Raw genomic sequence first — 12210 nt, 5'->3', positions numbered from 1 at the left:
ATGTATGGCTGTAAATCAGGAATAGATTTGTTCCAAGGGGCAGTGGGAACACACTAACCTTGTTACTTTGTTGCACAACTAGTCTGGTTTTGTAACTGATTCTTCTCACTGTGCCTGTGCCCCAGTATTCATTATAACTGTGCCATTCACCTGAATCAATGAAAAAACACACATCGTGAATTAATATTACATTCATATTGACTGACATTTTATTTACATTGAAATTAAGCTCTGTAAATGTATAACTAGGCTCATATGCTTTAACTTGAATAAGACATCGTTGTATTGCCTGTATTTTTACCAACATAATTTTCCACAGCAATAAGATAAATTATACCATTGAAAATATATATTTTTGTGAGAGTCCAAAAGTGGCAGGCTAAAATTTGAGGCACAATTTGATCACCACCGAGGGCTTCTCAGAAATCCCAGTCTGTTAATATATTGTCTAGGATGGGTTGTTTTTCAGCTAACAGTGTATGTGGTGTTTCCAAAGACTGACCCTTGAATGCTTGCTTCTATTTCATTCTTGCCCCATTGGTTTCACATACACACATGTAACACATATCCACATAAAGGTATGGCTATCAATATATGACAGTCTGGGAAGGTCAGTATAAAACACATTTTATCATTGAAGCTTAATATCTCCGTCAAAAAAAATAAAGTAATAGAGACTGAAAACCTCATGTTTCATAGTCAATAATGCTGGTGACAGTCTTATTCATAGTCAACATAAGCTCTTCCTTTTCTGGTACTACCAAAGTCTGGTATGAGTTTTAAGTATTTGGCACAGGAGTCCATGACACATGAAATACAGCAAGGGAGAGAGGCATTGGTCAGCTTCAACTTGCCACATCGAAACAATCAAAATAGAGCATAAATAAACTTTGGGCAAGACTAAAGACAACACTCTCTCTGAGTCCCCTTTCCTTGAGGGTGGGACGACTGCCTTCCACATAGTTACAGGATGGATTCACATCCAACCCAAGAATATCCAGGATCTATCATGAACAGTCTGCATGGCTATTTTTAAGACCTGTCCACCAGCTATTGTGAAAGTTTAATTTTTTTTTCAGGAAAGCAGGTGATGTAACGCATTAACATGAACTATATGCAGTCTTTTAAATATTTTGCAATGAATTTCCAATTTAAAACAGCCAGTAGCCACTATAATTTTAGGATAAGAGACATATGAATCCTTTCCTCAGGCAGTGGTGTGGCACTTTTAGCTGTCAAACAACCAAGGCTTTTTAGTGGGTCTGGATTGGAGATGAGAAAGACAGAAAAAGATATTTAATGTGACTTGAAAAACCATTTTCAGACTTTGCATTTGGGATCTGATTTTGATTTTGAACTATGACATTCTTCATTTCCATGCTGTTTTGCTTTATGATATTTCAAGAACAATGAATATGGGAGGGGGGAGTTTGGTTGCTATTCCTGGCAAAACTCCACATAAACTTGCTTCTCATCCCAAATTATTTCTCTGAATTTTTGTTTATTTGTTTGTTTGAACATACCCAGTGATATAGAGACTAATGTAACCACTGCTATGTCGGTATTTGAAATAATTAAATATGAAGGGCATGCTTTAAATGAATATTGTCATCTGTCCACTAGCTTTCCACCCTCAATCAGCATATTTAAGTGAAGCATCTAATAAGACTGCACCAGGCAATCGAAAAAAGAAAGGAAAATCAATCTTCTGTAACTGAGAGCCATTTTTACGCTAAGGAAACATAATTACATTTAGCAAGCATTTTTTTTCAAAGCACTCTTTCCAGAACAGAAATAAAGCCTCATTTAACAAGCGTTTAAAATACCCATACCTGAACACCTGACACATTTACCCCATCCACAGCTCCCTGTTTCCAGCACATATAAAACTCTTCTGTCTGGATGGAAGATCTTTCCCATCCACTTCTATGGTATGAATAGAATTGTGCACTTTATGTGCTTTTAAATTTTGTATACTGCTCCCGGTGGCACAGGGAGTTAAACCACTGAGCTGAACTGGCTGATCAAAAGTTCGGTGTTTTGAATTTGGGGGAGTGGCATGAGCTCCCGCTGTTAGTCCCAGCTTCTGTCAACCTAGCAGTTCGAAAACATGCAAATGTGAGTAGATAATAGGCACCGCTCCAGCAGGAAGGTAACAGCGCTCCATGCAGTCATGCCAGCCACATGAGCTTGGAGGTATCTATGGACAACGCCAGCTCTTCAGCTTAGAAATTGAGATGAGTACCATCCCCCAGAGTCAGACAAGACTGGACTGTACTCCAATGGGCGGCAGGCAGATTACTCACCAGAGTAATGTACAGGGACAATGCAACCCACCTATTACATCAGCTCCACTTGTTGCCAGTCTGCTATCAAACACAATTCAAAATGGTTCTGATCCAGCTTACCTGTCCGAATGTATCTCTCTCCATGAACCATCTTAGTGGTTAAGATAATCTGGGGAGGCCCTGCTCTCGATCCCACCTCCTTCATAGGTGCAGTTGGTGAAGATGAGAGTCAGGGCCTTCTCAGTGTTGGCCCTTTGGTTGTAGAACTCCCTCCCTAGTGAAGTCTGGTCAGCCCCATCCCTCCTGCCATTCAGGAAAAAACTAAATGGATGTGGAACCAATCGGATAGCAATCTCCCAGTGCAATAAGGGAATGTGGAATGGTGAAATGACAATGGGAACAGACTCAGACTATGATATTAGATTACATGTTTTTAATAAGCGGTTTTAATGTTTGAGATGTTTTTAGCTGTTGGTTTTAATGAATATGTTTATTTTGTTGGATGTATGTTTCTGTGGCATCAAATTGGGTCTTATATGTGAGCCGCTCTGAGTCCCCTTCAGGGTGAGAAGGGAGGATATAAATATGGTGAATAAATAAATAGCTTAAAGGCAACTTCATCCATATATATAAGACTCATGTATGTCTTTGATTGCGGCATGGCCACTTGTTACTTACCTCTACACAATAAGAAAAAGAAAGTTGGTCTTAGTAAACTTCAATTAATTTAATAAAATAATCTAAGCCAGGGCAAACTAGTATGTGTCGTGAACGTAACATAAATCTCTTCCAATGGTTGTACAATTTTTTAACTATTAGGAAAGTCAGGGACTTTTACTGAGTTCTTCCTGGCAGTAAAAATCCCCTCCAACAAAACTTGAAGAAAGCCAAAGCAGAAAATGTAATGGACTTCATGTCCAAAAGCATACATGTCCAACAGGCTTATCCCATCAACATTTCCTTTGCTGTCCCATCCCCCCCCCCCCACACACACACACACCCCCGCCATGCCAATCTCCTCCCCTTGAAATTTGCTGTCATACATGTTTTTAGTTTATGTATGAAGTGGCTTGATGCCAATTAATTTATTTTCTGGGTAAATCATAAAATTAGGCTGCCATTCTGCTGTTATATACACTTGTTTTCCATTAATTTTAGTGGCACTTAAAGCCAAATTGTAACGATGTATGTTTGGAAGCAGTTACTTCTTGTTCCAGTTTCCAAGTATATTGTGTGTGTGTGTGTGTGTGTGTTTATAAGTATCCCTTATAAATCAATTATCTAGGACACAGTCCTCCTAACGTTTCCCCCCCCCCCCCCAGTAATAATTCCCATTATTTCTATTGTATTTAATTTCCAAATAAGACAATTCAGTATTTCAGTCCCAGACATCCTATGCTTAATTGGTGAATTCATGAAACTGCATTAAACCAAAATATAAAACTATTTCACAATGAATGGAGTGATAAACAAGCATCTTAAGTCGGTAGCTGTTGTACAATTTCATTCTCAAGTTGTTGTTGAAGGCTTCCATGGTCAGAATCACTGGGTTGCTGTGAGGTTTCTGAGCTGTATGGCCATATTCCAGAAGCACTTTTTCCGGAGATTTCACCCCCACCTATGGCAGGCATTCTCAGATGTTGTGAGATCCTCACAACCTCTGAGGACATCTGTTGTAGAAGTGGGTAAAACATAATGAGATAATGCTTCTAGAATATGGCCATACAGCCCAGAAAACGCACATCAAGGCAGTATTCCCAAGTTGTTCCTTTGGAAATATTAAAAGAGATGGTGAACGTGGGCATATGTTCTAATGTTAGCATTTTATTTACAGACATTTTCATAGCTATTATCCCATTTTCACCAATCAGTATGACCCACATATATGTAAGGAATATTTTCTAAGACCTTTCCCTAAGTAATAGTAAACTATCTATGTTTCTTATACTTGGACATACCTTAGACTCGTATTTTCTGTGTGCTACGTTTGGTTCAATTCCATCATTGGTGGAGTTCAGAAGGCTCTTTGATTGTAGGTGAACTATAAATCCCAGCAACTACAACTCCCAAATGACAAAATCAATCCCCCGCCCAAACTCCACCAGTATTCAAATTTGGGCGTATTGGGTATTTGTGCCAAATTTGGTCTAGTGAATGAAAATACATCCTGCATATCAGATATTTACATTACAATTCATAACAGAAGCAAAATTGTAGTTCTGAAGTAGCAATGAAAACAGTTTTATGATTGGGGTCACCACAACATGAGGATCTGTATTAAGGGGTCACGGCATTAAGAAGGTTGAGAAACACTGATCTACAATGAAGAATGAAAGCAGTTTGATGTCACTCTAGCTGCCATGCTCAAGGCCAGGGATCCTTGGATTTGTAGTTTGACAGAGAAGGCTAAAATAGTGAAGAGTAGAGACATCACACTGGCAACTAAGATCTGCATGGTTAAAGCAATGGTATTCCCCATAGTAACCTATAGATGTGAGAGCCAGGCATGTAGCCAGGGAGGGAGGGGGGCTTGGGGGGCATCAGCCCCCCCCCCCCGGAAATTCTCATGGTGGTCCACGAGAAGGCCTTACTGGTGTATTATTTAAACTGCTATGTTTATTCATATCATGATCTGATCACTATACTCAATATATCCCATATGCATGGGGGTATTGGGGTAACCATACAAAAGGTTTGCTAGGCTAGACCCTCTTTCACTCAGACTCAGCCCCCCCCCCCCCCCCCGAACCAACCAACCAAAACGGGCCTGGTGAGAGCTGAACCATAAGGAAGGCTGAATGAAGGAAGAGAGATGCTTTTGAACTGTGGAAAATTCTGAGAGTGCCTTGGACCCCGAGATGATCCAACCAGTCCATACTTCAGGAGATAAAGCCTGACTGCTCATTGGAGGGAAGGATAGTAGAGGCAAAGATGAAGTTCTTTGGCCACATAATGAGAAGACAGGAAAGCTTGGAGAAGACAATGATGCTGGGGGAAATGGAAGGAGAAAGGAAGAGGGGACGACCAAGGGCAAAATGGATGGATGGCATCCTTGAATTGACTGGCTTGACTCTGAAGGAGCTGGGGGTGGCGATGGCTGACAGGGAACTCTGGTGTAAGCTGGTCCATGAGGTAATGAGGAGTCGGAAGTGACTGAACAAATAAACAACGACAAGAGAAGAGAAGATCCTTGCGAAACTACAGCTCTCCTGATTCAGCAGCCTTGAGCCAAGTCAGTCCAAGGGGCGTCAAACTGCATTCATTCCACAGTGTAGCTGCACCCGGACTGCGTGTGTGTTGGGTTCTTAAATCAATCCATTTGTGATTTTTTAAAAAACAAAACAAAACGGAATTCCTGAGGAGCCCGGCCGGTTCTCCCTTCCTGAGGGGAGAGGGCTGGAGGGTGGTGGTGGTGGTGGCGGCTGCTGTTGTGTCTGAGGCGCGGGGCAGCTCGGAGGCGTCACTCTGGCAAACACGAGCCTCAAAAGGGAGGCCAAATGAGGCATGAAATCCCTCGGTTCCTTCCCTCAGTCGCAGCAGCAGCCACATGAAAGAGGGACACGCAACATGTCACTGAGGATAATTAGGCGTTTTTGAAGTAGTTTGGGGGGGGGGGGAGAGGACGGGGAAGGAGCTGTCTGTCTGTTTGTCTGTCTGTCTGTCTGTCTGTCTGTCTTTCCTCGCGGGGAAGGCGCCCACATTCACGCGGGGAAGGCGGGCTTGGAATTGGCCTGCTTTCCTCTTTCCTCACTTTTTAATGATTAACGTTACGCCTCCTCGCCAGCTTTCCCTCCTTTCTCCCAATTACGCCTCGATCCGCTCTGGCTTTTGCCACGACACGTGTCTGTCCCTGACAGTTCACACGCGCCCCGCGTGCATGGAAAAGGCCCTCGCCAGTCCTCACAGCCAGTCCTCATAGGAGCCCCCAGTGGGGCAATGGGTTAATTCCTTGTGCCGGCAGGACAGAAAACGGACAGGTCAGAGATTCGAATCCGAGGAGAGCGCGGGTGAGCTCCCTCTGTCAGCTCCAGCTCCCCATGCGGGAACATGAGAGAATCCTCCCGCAAGGACGGCAAAACATCAAAACATCCGGGCGTCCCCTGGGCAACGTCTTTGCAGGCGGCCAATTCTCTCACAGCAGAAGCGACTTGCAGTTTCTCAAGTCGCTCCTGACATGGAAAAAAAAAGCATATCATACAAAGCGCTCTCCTCTCACACACATACATACAAAATGTATACAGCCTGAACAGCTGGATTTATTTGGTTGCCATTTGGCTCAAAAGAATAAGATCTCCAACAGGACTGGTACCTCACCAAGTTACAACTCAAAATAATCCCCATAAGTTTTGGAAATCATTAACCGCCACGGCGGTGCGTCCCTTCTACAGTGGAGATCAGGTCTGGGCAAACTTCGGCCCTCCAGGAGTTTAGGCTCCAGCTCCCACAATTCCTAACAGCCAATCAACTGTTGGGAGTTGTAGGAGTTGGGAGTCCAAAACACCTGGAGGGCCGAAATTTGCCCAGACTTGGTGTAGATGCACTCTTGCCTTACGAAACTTAATACTATTTCATCACACTTGAGAATGAATCCACTTTAAATCTGGTTTCTGACCCCCCTCCTGGCCAGGCCTGCAATGCAACCCCAAGACAAAAAGGTTTGCCCATGCCTACTTCGTACTCTTATATAAACCTAGAAATTTGGTCTAAAAATCAAACCCAAAATTTGGTTGTAGGAGGCAGAAACCGGATTTAAAGCGGATTAATTCTCTAGTGTGATGGGTGACAATGTTGCAGAAAGGAAGGGAAGGAGAAAGGAGAGATGGAGAGGGAAATTGAATAAAAGAGGAGAAGGAAAGAAAACTGGTGGCAACTGGAAGAAGTGTGTTATGAGCATATGGTGTGTAGAAGCGCCTTCGACTCCATGGATTTCAAAGAAGGTGTAGAATATTTTATTTCGTGTCAGGAGCGACTTGAGAAACTGCAAGTCACTTCTGGTGTAATTGGCCATCTGCAAGGAAGTAACCCAGGGGACACCCGGATGTTTTACTATCCTGTGTGAGGCTTTTCTCATGTTCCCGCATGGGAAGCTGGAGCTGACAGGCGGGAGCTCACCCCGCTCCGAGGATTTCCAACCGACGACCTTTCGTTTGGTCAGCAGTCCTGCGGGCACAAGGGTTTAACCCATTCCATTGCGCCACTTGGGGCTCTTACTGTAGAATGAATACAGTTTGACACCAATGCAACTGTCATAGCCCAGCGCTATGTGATCCTGGGATGGTAGTTTTACAATGTCATGGAGCCTTCTCTGCCCAAGAGTGCTCGTGCCTCACCAAAGGACAAAACCCCGGATTCCACAGCAGTTACACGGGAGTTGAGCTGCGTTCATTTTACACCAGGCCTGGGCAAACTTGGGCCCTCCTCCAGGTGTTTTGGAGTTCAACCCCCACCATTCCTAACAGCCTCAGGCCCCTTCCTTTCCCCCCTCAGCCGCTTAACCCAACTATTTGAAAGTTGGGTTGCTGTGAGTTTGCCGGGCTGTATGGCCATGTTCTTTCCTGACATTTCACCCACATCTATGGCAGGCATCTTCAGAGGTTGTGAGGTCTGTTGGAAACTCGGCAAGTGGGGTTTATATATCTGTGGAATAATGTCCAGGATGGGAGAAAGAAGTCTTGTTTGCTTGAGGCAAGTGTGAATGTTGCAATTGGCCACCTTGGTTAGCCTTGTAGCTTTAAAGCCTGGCTGCTTCCTGCCTGGGCGGAATCCTTTGTCGGAAGGTGTTAGCTGGCCTTGATTGTTTCTTGTCTGGAATTCCCCTGTTTTCAGAGTGTTGTTTTTTGTTTACTGTCCAGATTTTAGAGTTTTTAAAAATACTGGTAGCCAGATTTTGTTCATTTTCATGGTTTCTTCCTTTCTGTTGAAGTCGTCCACATGCTTGAGGATTTCAGTGGCTTCTCTGTGTAGTCTGACATGGTGGTTGTTAGGGTGGTCCAGCATTTCTGTGTCCTCAAGTAATATGCTGTGTACGGGTTGATTCATTAAGGGATTAAGAGGCTGAGGGGGGAAAGGAAAGGGCCTGAGGCTGTTAGGAATGGTGGGAGTTGAACTCCAAAACACTTGGAGGAGGGCCCAAGTTTGCCCAGGCCTGTCCTACGCCAAGGGGTTTTTTTCCCGAGGCAAGGGATACTGCGAAGCCGCCTTTCCCGCTCCTTCCTTCCACGGAGGCTGGCTCTGCACTGCCCTGCATCCCAGGAAACGAGGGAAGCGAAGGGCAAGCCGCAGGCGCTGGAGGAGGAGGAGGAGGAGGAGGAGGAGGCGTTGGAGGCGGCGAGGGCTGCCCTCCTGGGACGCCGTCCGTGTGGCCGTGGCTGCTGCTGGCGGCGCCGGATCCAGCCCCCAGGCCGTGTGAACAGAAACCTGACCCCTTCCGTCCTGGAGGGCTTTTGAAATGCGACCTGCCGCCGCGCTATCTGTCCCCTCCTCGCCTGTCTCTCATCCGCCACCAGGCCTCTCGCCCCCCCCCCTCTTCCTCCTCCTCGCCCTCCCCACAAGGATGATCTCTCCCCTCCACCCTCGGCTTTCCCCCCACGGATAACACTGCAATGCCCATTGTGCACCCATGGGATTGGTTTGGAGGTCCTTCCTTTGACCGCCACGGCTCCATGCTACGGCGATCCCAGAAGTTGTCGCTTTCCAAACTCTTTCGCCTTCTTCTCTGCCTCAGCAATCTACAGCTCTCAGGATTTCATCCCATTGAACCTTTCAAAGGGGTGTCAAACCGCATTCATTTCACAGCGTGGTAGAAGCAACCCAGTATGAATCTCTGTGTCTGTCTGGGACTTTCTTCTAGCCTTCCTTTCTCCAGCAAAGGAAATCACGTTCAGCGTTTTACATTCCCGATCCCCGTTCCAGACCTATCTTCAGCCAATATCATTCCAGCGGAATTGATTAATCAAATGCCGTGAGATCAAACTCCTGGTCGCCCCCGGACATTTTGCCGCCCGATGCAACAGCAAATAAAACCTTGCCCGCATCTCTCACCAGCCGGAGTATATCACACACAAAGCCAGCCACACTCTTTGAGATGATGAAGAAGCACATCCCACCTCCTCTAACAAACCTCGTCAATCGAAATGCAATATTCATCACCATGTTCATTATCATCATCATCAACAACATACATCTACTAAAACGCTGTCTTGCCCTTTCACGACTCCAGATTTGAGCGCCTGAGCAACATCCACAAACTACCCGTTGTAGGCTTTTAATCGAGCACATTGAAAACACTTCCTTTCTTTCTTTCCTTCTTTTTCCCTTTATTTCTTTCTTTCCTTACTTCCTTCTTTTCTTTCATTCTTTTCTTTCTTTCCTTACTTCCTTCCTTTCCTTCTTTTCCTTTCTTCCTTCTTTCTTTCTTTGTTTCTTTCTTTCCTTCCTTCCTTTTCTTCCTCCTTCCTTCCTTCTTCCTTTGCTTCTTTCTTTCTTTCCTATCTTCTTTCCTTCCTTCCTTCCTTTCTCTCTTTCCTTCCATCCTTCCTTGCTACCTTCTTTTTCTTTCTTTTTTCTTTTTCTTTCTTTTTCTTTCTTTTATTTTTTCTTTCCTTCCTTCCTTCCTTCCTTTCTGTCTTTATCTCTTTCTTTCCTTCTTTCTTTTTCTCTCTCTTTCCTTCTTTCTTTTTCCTCCCCCCCCCTCCCTTCTTTCTTTCCTTTCTTCTTTATTTCTCTCTTTCCTTCCATCCTTCCTTCCTACCTACCTTTTTTCTTTTTCTCTCTTTCCTTCCTTCCTTCCTTTCTCTCTTTCTTTACTTCTCTCTCTCTCTCTTTCTTTCTTTTTCTCTTTCCTCCCTCCCTTCCATCTTTCCTTCCTTCCTTTCTATCAGGTTGAACTCCCAAGCCAAAAGTGAAAAGGATGAGAAAGGCAATGCTTACTTCCAGGGGAAGGACAGATAAAGACGGGAAGACAGTCTCGTAATGGCCTACTTACTCAACATATTTCTGAAGAATCCGGGGAAGGGAACTTGATGGAAGACGTTGTGACCGCGCTCGGGACCCGCCTGCCGCCCCCAGGGGAGTTCTGCCCCTGCCTGCCATGAACTCTTGCCCAAGTAGACTCTTCTGCACAAGGGCAGAATCTCTAAGTGGACCTTTGCGGCTTTTCCCACCTCCAAGTGAACGTGTGTACTGAATTAACACTCACATTCCTAGGCTCATCCGCTCAGTCACTTAGGCTCTCCTTCCCACTCCCAAATTGTTCCTTCAAAAAGAAAGGGAATTGAAGACAGACACTTCAACTGTATGGAGAAGTTTTTCTTTCATCTCCCTTTCAGTCTCTGAAGGAGTAAAAGAAGGGTTTTTTTTTTTTGCGGGGGGGGGGTGTAGAGTAACGGCTTGGTGCCCATTTGGAGAAGGATGGCAAGGCGAAATAGCTCACCATCGGCGAGGGGGGGCCTCCATGGGGCGACCCCAACCATACTGTCCTCCCAAAGATGGTTTCAAAAAAATAATGTAAATATTAAATGTTTAAAAAACCTTACTTTGGGCAAATCCCATTCCATCATAGGATATAACTTTTCATAGTTTGGTTACCTCCGAGGTATAAGTCAATGTCTGCAAGCACAAGGTTTTGTTGTTGTTGCCTGCTATCAAATCATTCCTGATTTAGGACACTAGTCTAAGGTGGATCTATTCACTCAGATCTTTGGGCAATATTTGTTCAGAATGGGTTTGAGGCTGAGAGAGTGTAACAAGTCAACTCATTTCTATTGTCGAACGGGGATTTAAGTCTGGGGTGTCCAATGAATGTAGTTCGATGTATTGTCGAAGGCGTTCATGGCCGGAATCCCTGGGTTATTGTGAGTTCTCCGGGCTGTATGGCCATGTTCCAGAAGCATTCTCTTCTAACGTTTCGCCTGCATCTACGGCAGGCATTCTCAGAGGTTGTGAGGTCTAGGAATGTGGGGTTTATATATCTGTGGAATGTCCAGGGTGGGAGAAAGAACTCGTGTCTACTTGAGGCAGGTGTGAATGTTTCAATTGGCCACCTTGTAGTTTGGCTCTAGTTCAACTGCCATGCCTCAATGCTAGGGGCTCATAGGAGTGGTAGTTTGACAGAGTCTTGAATCTTCTCTGCTGCTTTACTAAACTACAGTTCCCATAGCACTGAACCATAGGAGTTAAAGTGGTGTCGTATAGGGACAGGTATGGGATTTGGGCTTATTTTTCAGCCCCCCCGCTCTCTCACCATCCTTTCCTTCCTGACTTCTCTCTTTCCTTCCTCCTTCCATCAATACCGTTCTTCCTTACCTCCCTCTTTCTCCTTCCATCCTTCCCTTTCCTCCCTCCCTCTCTTTCTCCTTCCTTCCTCTCTTTGATTTCCCTTCCTTCTCTCTTTCCTCATCCCCTCCCTCGCTTTATTCCCTTCCACCCTTCCTTCCTTCCATTTTGACTTTCCTTCCTTCTCTCTTTCTTCATCCTCTCCCTCCCTCTATTCCCTTCCACCCTTCCTTCCATCCATCCTCCCACCCTTCTCTTTTTCTTTCCTCCTTTCCTCCTGGGGGATGTTTAGCTAGGAGAAGAAGAGGTACAGAGGGAACATGAGAACCATGTTGCAAGATTTGAAAGAGTGTCCCACTGAGGAGGATTTGGGGGGGGGGGGGGGGGACTGACTTTCTGCTGCTCTAGAGACCAGGGCACAAGGGAGCAATTAGTTCAAATGGCAGTGACTGAAAAGATTAGGAAGAACTTCCTGAGAGGTAGAGCTGGGGAGAGTTGCACAGGCTGCCTTGGTTTGTGATGGAGGCTTATCCGCAGAGGCTGTCTGTCGGGAGTGCTTTGGTTGTGCCTTCTTGAATGCAGGGGGTTGGACTGGATGGCCTTTAAGGGTCTCGTCCAACTCTCGGATTCTAAGATTCTCTAACAGGAG

The sequence above is a fragment of the Anolis sagrei genome, chromosome 1 (genome assembly GCF_037176765.1).
Source record: "Anolis sagrei isolate rAnoSag1 chromosome 1, rAnoSag1.mat, whole genome shotgun sequence".
In the NCBI taxonomy this organism is placed as follows: domain Eukaryota; kingdom Metazoa; phylum Chordata; class Lepidosauria; order Squamata; family Dactyloidae; genus Anolis; species Anolis sagrei.
This window is presented reverse-complemented; position numbering follows the sequence as displayed.